Below are 12092 nucleotides of genomic sequence, written 5' to 3' on the forward strand. Positions count from 1 at the left end.
GTCCGTTTTCGTGAAGCCACAATCACATCAACACTCCTTCGGGTTTTCTAAACTGTTGTGATATTATTTTGTTCTATATAAAGAGGTTTACACTTTGGGCAATGATGGTGCAAATTCTCTGTCACAGTCCACTGTGGTGAGCTGTGGCGCGGATATTAAATAACCCATACACACTGTACTTCATATTTTATTTTGGAATAGAAGTGTTTCTTTCTCCAAGGTTTCCACCAAAATTCAGCAAAAAGCATGCCTATATAGAACATTGTTCCTGCAAGTGTATGTCACTATATAGTGGAACGATACAGTTCCATTCAATACTTGTTGTCAGAACCAAAACTAACAGCATCGCTTTGCCTCGTTCCTCATGATCCAATATCATATTGTTAGGCCTTTAGTTTGTTCAATAGTCATTCAATGAATGTTGTCATGTTGAGAAAACCCCCATTTTATGATCCAATACGAGAATATTATATAGGACCTGGTATGCTTAACATTATAACGCCTATTAGTGAATTACTCCATTGAGATGATAATCTCTGACCGTTTCATTGGGTCAGACTCGTCTCATATAGTAAGATTTATGTCCACGTAATACGTATATATGCCCTTATATTTATACCTAGATGATGAAATTAGCATTTCAACATAATTTTGTTTAAAGTTATTTTTTGCTCGCTTTCATATTTTGACTTTGGAAAGTTGGTACATGTAGCCTATTTAGGTTTAGGCTTTTCGGGCAATATTACAGGAAAGCGGGATATGAACTAACTGTGATGCCTTTCAGATCGATTTTCCTTTTCGATTGCGTCATTACTTGCGCTACTCAAGCTGGCAAAGGCAATCACTGTATACGTCAATAGTTTCAAAGAAAGGTTTACATTGTCCGTTTTTCAGTAACGTTATGTGTATCTCTCTCGAAAGGTGACGCATCACAAGCCACGCGTTTCCCGTGTGGTCAGTCAAAATGAGCTATCAAATCGTATGTACAGCATGTTGTGATTAAAAGAACACACGATCGCAATTATTTTCAAAAAGTCTAATCAAGGGGAAATAGACCTATTGTACATCCCGAAGGAAACCATGTTCTACGCACTACACGTCGACCCGCTTGCGTCTTTTGTTTTGTTTAACCTATTCAAGCTATTGATTAATCAAAGCAACTTGGAAACAGGATCACAACCAATTAGACTTTGACTGGCGTAAATATCCATAATTGAATGATACAAGCCTAAAAACTAAAAAACAACAGCAACAACATTGATTATTTCTTGCTTTCACCGTGAGTTTGCCTCACTGTTTTTAAAGGCATTACTAAGAAAGAATTATTACGGGGAATCAAACCCACTATTCTAATATTATCATACGCGGACATTACCAATTGAGCCAACGATGGGTCGATAGTAAATATACGGTTTGCAAGATTATTTGAACCCTAACATTGACCCAAACCCTAACCCTGACCTAAACCAAATCCGTAACTAAATCCTATCCCTAACCCTAAGGCCTAACCTCTAATCTAAAGTAAGCTATGTCTAGCTGGTATAAGCATAATAAAGCGATTTATGTTCAATGACAAGCTTGACTAGTTCAATTGAATCGAACTCAACCATCTAAATGATGTAAATTACATTCAAGAAAGAGGAACTACAATGAAAAAAATCACATTCAGACTTAATTAATAACCACTTGAACTTAATATCAATAGGGAATCCATAAAGCGACTGTAATGATACCAAATAACAAAAACAAAGCAGCGTATGAAAATCAGGGCCAGAGTTATCAGATTCCAATTGCAGTGAAAGGGCTTGAAAGGTCGCTATATATTATGTACCACATGAGGAAATAAAAGATGAAGAGAATGGAGCAAGATTCACACCATTTATTCAGCATTAATCCATACACACTGTACTTCATATTTTATTTTGGAATAGAAGGGTTTTTTTCTCCAAGTTTTCCACCAAAATTCAGCAAAAAGCATGCCTATATAGAACATTATTCCTGCAAGTGTATGTCACTATATAGTGGAACGATACAGTTCCATTCAATACTTGTTGTCAGAACCAAAATTAACAGCATCACTTCGCCTCGTTCCTCATGATCCGATATCATGCTGTTAGGCATTTAGTTTGTTCAATAGTCAGAATGTAGTAACATTCAATGATTGTTGTCATGTTGGGAAAACCCCCATTTTATGATCCAATACGAGAATATTATATAGGACCTGGTATGCTTGACATTATAACGTCTATTAGTGAATTACTCCATTGAGATGATAATCTCTGACCGTTTCATTGGGTCAGACTCGTCTCATATAGTAAGATTTATGTCCACGTAATACGTATATATGCCCTTATATTTATACCTAGATGACGAAATTAGCATTTCAACATAATTTTGTTTAAAGTTATTTTTGGCTTGCTTCCAAATTTTGACTTTAGAAAGTTGGTACATGTAGCCTATTTAGGTTTAGGCTTTTCGGGCAATATTACAGGAAAGCGGGATATGAACGAACTGTGATGCCTTTCAGATCGATTTCCCTTTTCGATTGCGTCATTACTTGCGCTACTCAAGCTGGCAAAGGCAATCACTGTATACGTCAATATGTCCAAAGAAAGGTTTGCATTGCCCATTTTTTATTAACGTTATGTGTATCACTCTCACATGGTGACGCATCACAAGCCACGCGTTTCCCTGACGGACGCAATATGTCATGGTCCCTGACGCATTCGTACGTCAGTCATTCAATGAACTATCAAATCGTATGTACATCATGATGTGATTAAAAGAATACGATCGCAACTATTTTCAAAAGATCGAATCAACGGAAAATGTCATATACCTACCCTATTATACATCCCAAAAAAAATCATGTTCGAACTATATACGTATGCCTACACAGTTAGAAGTAAAGGTACCAATTTGCACTTCTGTAAACTTGCCCCCTAAAGTGAGCAGATGTGCACCCTCAGGTGTAGAAAATGACGCCATAGAATCATGATTGAGAACTCCGTTCGTTTAATCGAATTTTAGCGACCGTGATTCTGCAGAATCATGATACAAAACGCATCTTTTTCAGCGTTTCATGTTTGTGTTTTTAAGCACGTTTAATTTTACCACCGACAAAAAAAATCGCTTGAACGGAACGTGTTTTTAACTAAACGTCTTTAAGTATCGTGATTCTAGGGTGAAAAAGAGTCGATTAAACGCACCCTGACACCCCCCCCCCCCCCCGGGTGTTAAAAGTAGCCATGATTCTTTGTCTTATCAAATGCGCTGTATGGACACAATTTGAACCTGAATAAAGGTCTTAATGGCAGGACTCACTGTGATGATAACAAAGAAAGAATTGGAAGCAGATTTTCATTTGTTGACAAAGCATAATAAAGCGATTTATTTTCAATGGCAAGCTTAGGTACTAATTGAATTGAACCCAACCTTCTAAATGATGTAAAGTGCATTCAAGAAAGAGGAACTACAATGAAAAAATCACATTCAGACTTAAATAATAACCACTTGAACTAAATATCAATAGGGAATCCATAAAGCGATTGTAATGATACCAAATAACGAAAACAAAGCAGCGTGTGAAAATCAGGGCCAGAGTTATCAGATTCCAATTGCAGTGAAAGGGCTTGAAAGGTCGCTATATATTATGTATAACGTGAGGAAATAAAAGATGAAGAGAATGGAGCAAGGCTCAAACCATATTTTCAAGTATCGTCCTCATACCCGCCTGGCAGCAATCTTCCCAGGCAGCCCTAGGTTCAGCTGAACCGCCTATGATCAGGGGCAGGTCGCTTTCCAGCAAGCATGGATCTCTGGAGTCTCAAAGACTCTGTCTGATCTGTGACTATGTGGTCCAATTCAGAATATTGAGCATATTCCGAATGAGTGCCTTTTAGCAGGACCCTCATATTCCTTCACTGATATTTGCATTCCACACGTGATGTCATTTGAAAACAATCGTCAATTTGAAATAGCTGGTTGATGTACGAAATAATAATCATAATAATACCCCTAGGAACTTCCGAATGCTGCTTTCCGGACGTGACATGATCACAAAAATTAAATTCGAAGATGTTAAATTTACTTTTCTCCTCCCCCCCCCCACCCCTCTCTCTCTCTCTCTCTCTCTCTCTCTACCTTTCGCACACTCTCACTATTTCCTGTTCATTTCCCCTCTATATCACCATCTTTCCCTCTCATTCACCGTTCTTTCCTCTCAAAACTGCGCCCCCACCCCCCCCTTCTCTCTCTTTCTCTCTCTGCTCACAGCTTTTCTACAAGTGGACAGGTTTACACGTACTTGACAGTTCTACATGTATGTGAGGAATGGACAAGGTTTTGGCAGCTTAAGTGTTAATCCGTTGCACTCGAATGATTGTTATTTCGTTGTGGTGTATTTCTGTTTGATTGCCCTGCCATCAGTTTATCGTGAGAGACTTGATGGCAGACTAACATCATGGATTCAGTTCCGGGTACAAGAGGTATACAGACGGCATCTGAATAGGAAGGTGTATGTGGATATTTACACTAAATGTCGGGTGAGAGTCCGGATGACAGTTGATTGAGAATACGTGTGGAAAGTCAGAGTGTGGGATGAGGATGTTGCAGAGAGTACTGACAAAATATGGCACCATTGAAAATGCTGAAACTGTTTTTTTCAACTCTGTTTCCATTCGTCTGTTTTCCGATATTGATACAAGGTAGGTAGCTATCATCCATTCAAATCCATCTTGGTGTGTGCTTGTTTGCGTACTAAGGTGATCAAGACTGAGTCGATGGTTTATGAAATGTCATCATGGTCATGCGAGCATTTATTTATATCATTCCCTTTTTAAGGGCGGTATTCCTGAGATGTGTCAACAAAGTCAGTGTTTACATTTTTACGCCGATCCTCGTGCCGTTTCTATATACAATCATGTGACCATAAAATAATGGGAAAATAAGACTATGATTTTCAGCTCTGATGCATATATGTAATTTGGAAATAGGAACAATGTTTGAGATATATACATGTATATATTTATTATGCATGTTACCCCCGACTTATTCTGGAAGTAAGGGTTTTGACACTTTAAAACCTATGCAGTTTATATATTTATTGAACCTTTCAAAAACGTCTGAGTATTATAGCATAGAATAAGCAAATATACAATGAAATTGCGAAAATAGTACGAATGAAGAGCAAAAAACTGAAAACGCTTAGCGCTTCCTAAATACACTCCTCAAACAGATACCTGCCATTCTAATACAATAAAAAGCCTAAAAAAGATAGTTAACAATGATGAATATGACTTGGCTTGAACATGCTTGTCCATTTGATGAACTAGACTGCTCAACCAGACTCTCCTGTACGTAGAACAGAAGAACAGCTTCCAAGGATATCATTGTGGCTTTAAAGTCTGTCTTTCCAGTCCTTCCTCCATACTTTACACCCTGTTAATTCAATTGAGTAAATAACCCTCATGAGAGTTTGGAACCTGAAATGATATCAAACATTAGTTATGTACTTAATAATATGATTAGTTCACCAATGGTAATCACATAAATATCTCATTTGAATGTTTATCTGGTTTTATATTATGAGCCCAGTAAACATATGGAGATTGTATACAAAATTATATTTGTTCAATAAATATCGTGACAACTTCTATACGCACATGACATAAAACAAGAAATCAAAAATTAACAAACATGATAGTCTTTCATCCCATACTATCTTATGTATAGACAAAATATAGAACTACAAGGTTATATAATGCGTTTTGACTTTACTCTTTCGGTGGTGTTGGATTACCCAGCTAGTTGTCGTCTATGGACCTGAGGCCGCAATACCTCCGAGTTGTTAAAGAATAAACTTCTGAGTTTTAATGTGTAAAGTACAAATCTGTAGTGTTGCACCGCTGCACCACCACTGGTCAATTTGACAGGGTGGACCAACGTATCGACCTTTTGTCGAATTAATCTGATGTGCCTTGAATCAGGAAAATGGCTGGTCTGAATTTATTTTCCCCCAATACTCCCAATTTTGTTCATTCTTATAGCATGTAAATCTATTTAGGACCAACATGCTTTTAGTCATGAGATGTCATCTCTCCTGCAAAAATAGTTATTCTAATATTACAGATTATTACCAACCGATGATAATGTGCAAATCGGAAGAAAAATGCAAAAATGCAAAATGGTTCAGATTTTGACGCTTTAAATATAAAGACCAGTTATGGTCATGCGATTGCATTGTGAAAGAAAAGTTGTGGAATCGATCAGAAAAGGTTGATCATCTAGCATATAAAAGTATTGGTGTGTACTGCAAGGTTCTGGAATCATCAAAATGATAAGAAATTTGGCCCAGTCTTCGTAAAGTTACAAGCACTGTACACAGAAAGATGTATATGGGACTACGCACACGTGCGCGACACATGCGTTTATCTCTCACAGTCCAATAGATAAACTATTTTACCAATATACCAATTAGTAGGCGGTTTCCCGGCAAATTTGTTATCATAATGTATTAGTCAAAACATATTCTTTCACATGATTGGTAATAAAGAGCTTCCATTTCATTTTTTGAAATTTGGGCGTTTCCAATACTGGTCTTTACCTTTAATAACTGGCTCTGTTTATTTTGCTGAACTCTGGCCTCGAAATGTTAGAGGTATTACAAGCGCCCGATTTATATGTAATTTTGTACAACAAAATATTTTTAAAGCAGAATATTTTTGTTTACAAATATTTTAGTTAAGAAAAAGAAAGCTTTGGTCCCGCTCTTCGAAGTCACGATCATTTTCGAAACATTTCTTCCCGTTGCTCTAAATCGAAATTTCAAAAAGTATTTTGCTTAAAATGAAACATTGAGAAAAGATTTAGGGTTGCTGAAACTAAGTTCAGTAAGTATTATCGCATTTAAATTTGCGTGCGAATATTATCTATCGTGCATATTCTCAAGCTTACGTACTCTCATGGGTGTCGATCCCGGGGGGGGGGGGGGATGGGGGGATATATCCCCCCAATATTTCAGGTGGGGGGATGGCCTGTACAATAATCCCCCCCCCCAATAATTCACCATAAAAAAATATTAAAAAATGAAGAGAAAAATTAATGATGAGAGTCCGATGAGAGTAGTTAATGGTTATTACTCGCGAGATGACCATCAATATACACATTTTGCTATATCATTTTCATAATACATACATATATACAAAGTAAATAAGACAACCGTATTTGAGACAAGAATAAATTGAATTCTCGCTCATACGGCTTCATCAGGAATTGATGAATTTATTCAATTTGTTCAATTTATTTATTTTTTATTTATTTATAACACATCTTTAAAAAGAAGGGTAGCCCAATCAGCAAACAAGTACTGGTTTTCGTTGAGGCCCTTCATGACACAAACAAGTATATACATTTCATCAACATATCAATATATAAATAAACATAAAAAATTACAAAATACGATTTTAACAAACAAAAATTGCAAACCAGGTTATAAAAAAGGATTTGAACATAGAGAATAACGAAATGAGTAAAATGTATATGGTACAAATTTGTAAATGCCATATATCCTATTGAAGCAAACAGTAAAAGGTTATTGCAAAAAAAAAAAAAAAAAAAAAAACAACAACAACAACAACAACAGCAACATACAACCACAATAACAAACCAACAAGAGAAAACAAGAAGAAGATATGATAAAATATATAAAAAGAGGAGAGAAAGAAAAGTTATATCATACCATAATCATATTACAACGTGGATGTCTTTTGCCATTTTGCCAATTCTTGTTTAAATGGTTTCATATTGTTTATAAATCGAATACGTTCGGGTAATTTATTCCAGTTTGATGGACCTGTGACAAGAAATGACTTCTGATAAAAGGTTGTACGAACATGTGGCATCCTAATTAGCATCTTATTTGTGCTCCTTGTTGTTCGAGATGATATCGCTTCAATATAAATAAACTTATCACCTAGTACTTCAGGTGCAGCTTTATGTAAGCATTTATGAATCATGCAACAAGATGCTCTAAAAAACAGATGATCTACTTTCGGCCAGGATAGAATTTCAAACACTTGTTCAGATGGGGTTTCCCAGGAAAAACGAGATATCATATATGCTGCCCTCTTATGTAGTCTTTCCAGTTTACTATGGTTTGCTTCAGATCTCCTAGACCAAACGGTACAACAGTACATTAAATGGGGCACTACAAAATCAACAGCATCGTAGAAATGCAGTGCGCCAAATGCAAAGACGCAGCATCAAAAGCAACGAGCTAAATGTTAAGCGCGAAGCACGAAATTACCAATCTGCAATGCACATCAGACAATCCTGGACAGTGTAAACATAGATGAACTCTGTGACGATTTCGTGATGAGATCGGAGACAAGGAGAAAGATTTTCGGACATTAGTATGACTTTACTAGTTGTTATGTTGTTTCCGTTCACCCTTTTTAAAATTCACGTCATTGTATCTTTATTTTTATTTTTTTCACTCATTTTATTTCCTGATATTTCCTAAAACATTTGGAGAAATTTTAGAGAAAGATTATTATGTCACAACTTATTTGTGACACAACTTATTTTCGGTGGGGAAACTGAATTCTGACAAGGATTAATATAGAGAACAGTACCACGAATCGTCTTCTTTCTCTTATAATTTGGCGAACAGGGCAAAGCTGTTAGGGGGGCAACTGAATTCAAACGTGGATTAAGAGTAATAATCAAATGAAACGTCAAAGTACACGATACAACTAATCGTCTCCTTTTACTAATAATCTAATGAAACGTGAAAGCTTCCGCGCTACGCGCGGAATGGGCGAAAATAAATACAGACAAGGATTAAGAGTAATAACTTATTGAAACATTAAAGCTTCCGCGCTTTGCGCGGTAGGGGGAAAACTGAATTTATGAAGGACACGATACAACAAATCGTCTTCTTTCTCTAATAATGTAATAACATGTGAAAGCTTCCGCGCTTCGCGCAGGAATGGGCAAAAATGAATTCAGACAAGGATTACGAGTCGAGAATGGTATCGTCTAATTCTTTCTTTAATAATCTAATGTAACGTCAGAGCTTCCGCGCTACGCGCGGAGGAAGGGGAACTTAATTCAAACAAGGATTAAGAGTCGAGAATGGTACATCGAATCGTCTTCTTTCATTAATAATCTAATGAAACGTCAGAGCTTCCGCGCTACGCGCGGAGGAAGGGGAACTTAATTCAAATAAGGATTAAAAGTCGAGAATGGTACATCGAATCGTCTTCTTTCTTTAATAATCTAATGAAACGTCAGAATTTGATTCAAACAAGGATTAAAAGTCGAGAACGGTCCAACGAATTGTCTTCTTTCTCTAATAATTTAGTGAAACGTCAAAGCTCCCGCGCTTTGCGCGGGGGGGGGGGGGAGGACTCACCCTCCCTGCACCCAACCCCCTAGGAACCGCGCTTCACGTGCTCACTACCGCCCCTAAAATTAAATCCTGGCTACGCGCTTGGGAGGGGTGCAACTTGCCACACGCTTCTACCACTTTGGTAGCTATTTGATCCATTGCCGAAAATATTTTGGCACCTATCATCCCCCCCCCCCCCAACCACGGATACAAATCGACACCCTTGCGTACTCTGGAAACATTATGAGCTGAGAAGAAATCCTCGTGTTCAGAAATCGAAACGTACTATACCATGTATACTATATTTCACTAATAGTCAGGGAATAACTGTATTGATGATGATTTATAAGAACGCCGTTTTACCAATATGTACGATGTACATGTACTTTATAGCTGCCTATAGTTCATGCAAAGTTACCCTCGTTTTGTTTAACCTTTCGTCGTACCAAGGAGTTATTACACTGGAGATATACCTTTGCCCTCAGCGAGCGTGCTTCCAGGTTGTGATGTACGTCAATTGTGTTTAGAGGGCGTTACAAGATATTTATTATTATTTTAGGAAGGAAAACAATTGTAATGCTTGAAGGGACAAAATTTCAGCCCTTTTCAGCTTATGCGCAGTTAATTTCCTTTTCAGAAATGACGAGAGAAATGCTTGTTAAATGTGAGGTGTCTGATTGCTTCCTTCCAGCGTAGTTGATTCGGGGTTGTCCCCACTCTTATATTTTTTTTTATATTTGTTCATTGAAATATTTAGACTTCCCATAGATGCTTGCATTTGATCTACCAACCAGACGCATGACAAAACTTTGCAAAATAATCATAATATCCGCGACTATCACAGACTTTGTTTTGACCGTTGTATTACACTTTGGTTTAGATGTATTTTGAATATCCCATAAGACTTGCTACTGATGTAGGTTGGGCGATCAAAAAGGGTAGGGGAAGCACCACTTAAACGAAAAATTGATAGACCAGTAGCCTCTACAAAAATGTCAGGAAATCAGCAAATATATAAGTCCAAATAACAATTCAAAGTTTGTTGTTGATACATGAAAAAGCACTGTAGTATTCAAAAATGCAGAATACAAATGTACGTAGGGTTTTGAAAGATTTTCATGAGAGTAGTCGCTAACCTCTTTCGCACGTTCTGTCTGTCTGATAAGATTTTGTTATAATTATATAAATATATCGTCTTTGCCGGACAGTAAGAATGATGACAGTGTTTGAATGCAAACCCCACTCCTCTCTTAATAAGGTTAAACAATGACCCTATAAGCTAAAAGTTTGCGTGGCTTGCAAACCATACAGGCCCAGCGAGGTGTCCCTTTTATTTTGACAAGTGCCCCTTTTCGTTCTAAAGAAGTGTCACTCTCCTTTTAATAACTACTCCTTTTTAACTCACATGAGTGCTCCTTTTCCTAATGATACTAGCCCCCGTTTAAAAATAAGAGCTCCTTCCCCTTCACATAACATGCCCCTTTTCATTTCTGGTAAATGACCCTTTTCAGGTACGAGTAGTTACTCCTTTTCACTTCAGATAGGTGCCCCCTTCACCACCCTTAATTGCCCCTATTCAAATCTGAGAGATGCTAGTTTAACTTTGACAAGTGCCCCTTCCCCTCCTGATAAGTGCTCTCTTCATCTCTGATGAGTGCCCCTTTTCACTATAACTGCCCCTTTTATTTCGACATGTGCCCCTTTTCCTTCCTAATAATTGCTCTTTTTCTTTTTAATAAGAGCCACTTCCCTTCTACCTCTCATAAATGCCCAGATCAAAATCTGATGGGTGCCCTTTTACGATCGACAAGTGCCCATTTCCATTATCATAATTGTCTGTTTTCATCCCTGGTGAGTGCCTCTTTTCATGTGTTATAAGTGCCAAATGTTTAGCTCTGATAATTACCCTTTGTACTTTGACACGTGCTACCTTTCTTTTCTAATATTTAATGAGAACTTTTTAAGGAATAGCCTATTTCAATCATAATGTTTGTTGAAACAAATGGGTTTTCAAGCACTACATCACACAGGTATTATAACCAATTTAGCAATTCCGAAATTCCCATCTGTGTAACTAATACAATTTTCGAAAATTCATAAGTTTCCAATTTGTCCAACTTATTTCAAGCTTTTACCGATCTACTCTTTTGGTATTTCTGGTATCTTTAAGAGCAACCAGCTATCAAAGGCAAGTCCACCCTAATATTGGGTTGGTTTTAATAAGCGGGGGAAATGAGAGAAACAAATTAGTGAAAGTTTGAGCAATAGCTGATTAAAAATGGTAAAGCTATACATCTTCGAAATTGTCATCAGTGAAACAAAAATTGGCAATACTGTGATTTATCTTGCAAGCTCCTCTCCAATTTCATCTGTATAGAAATGTTATAAAGTTTCATTTCTTCAGTTATTGATGACAGAATAGATTTGTTGCACACAGGGGTTGCAACAAAAAGACATTTGTAATGATTATATTAGGGGTTAATGTATGAATGAAAGTATTCCTAAAGGAAATGTGGGTTTTAAAAGTTCTCTAGTATACGTGCACAGGTTAAATTGTCTTGGAGGGGACCCCAAAATATACGTCACAGAGTTGTCATTTTGAGTTTTTAATTTCTTTCTCATTTCTGCTTCTGTTAAATACAACTTAAAGGTATAGACCAGTTCTGGTCATGCGATTGCATTGTGAAAGAAACGTTGTGGA

The sequence above is a fragment of the Strongylocentrotus purpuratus genome, unplaced genomic scaffold (genome assembly GCF_000002235.5).
Source record: "Strongylocentrotus purpuratus isolate Spur 01 unplaced genomic scaffold, Spur_5.0 spur5_scaffold_3, whole genome shotgun sequence".
NCBI lineage: Eukaryota > Metazoa > Echinodermata > Echinoidea > Camarodonta > Strongylocentrotidae > Strongylocentrotus > Strongylocentrotus purpuratus.